This window comes from Sinocyclocheilus anshuiensis, unplaced genomic scaffold (genome assembly GCF_001515605.1).
Source record: "Sinocyclocheilus anshuiensis isolate Anshui unplaced genomic scaffold, SAMN03320099.WGS_v1.1 scaffold283, whole genome shotgun sequence".
In the NCBI taxonomy this organism is placed as follows: domain Eukaryota; kingdom Metazoa; phylum Chordata; class Actinopteri; order Cypriniformes; family Cyprinidae; genus Sinocyclocheilus; species Sinocyclocheilus anshuiensis.
The window spans coordinates 6,827,501-6,827,961 of NW_015549605.1; the positions used below are offsets into that span (position 1 = coordinate 6,827,501).

Consider the following 461-nt stretch of genomic DNA (forward strand, 5'->3'; position numbering starts at 1 on the left):
AAATATACACATTTTCTGCCCCCATGTCTTGAATTTGTGATCATTCTGAATGTATTTTAATAGACTGAATCATGCCATAAAAGAGCGCACTGTAAATGCGCACGCGCACTAGACTTCACGTAATGTGTGCACTCTGTAAGTTAGGTGTTTTGAACGTTTTTTTATTTTTATTTTTTTTGCGTCGTGAGAATATTGAGTAAAATGGCTCACTTGTCATGGTGTTATTTAACTATATCATGTTATGAATAAACTAAACATTGTGAATTTTTACCTCAGTGTGTTTCTTCTGAGTTTATGTGTGCTGTCACGCTCATTAGTTCTGAAGTCTCGAGACAAACAGACTGAGCTCAGCGCGAGCTTGTATTCTGTATTCTGCTAACTTGCTGCGATTCTCTCTGATGACGCAGTAACTTACCGCGGGAAGAAAAAATCTTCGGTCTGTCCAATGATTGTAAAGTCAT

The 461-nt window shown here is 37.5% G+C and overlaps 1 protein-coding gene across 1 annotated transcript in view; it reads right to left on the reverse strand.

The window, feature by feature from the left end:
- Nucleotides 1-461, reverse strand: part of LOC107658760 (exportin-T-like) — a 24,322-nt gene that overhangs the window by 10,044 nt on the left and 13,817 nt on the right. The window lies entirely within an intron of this gene.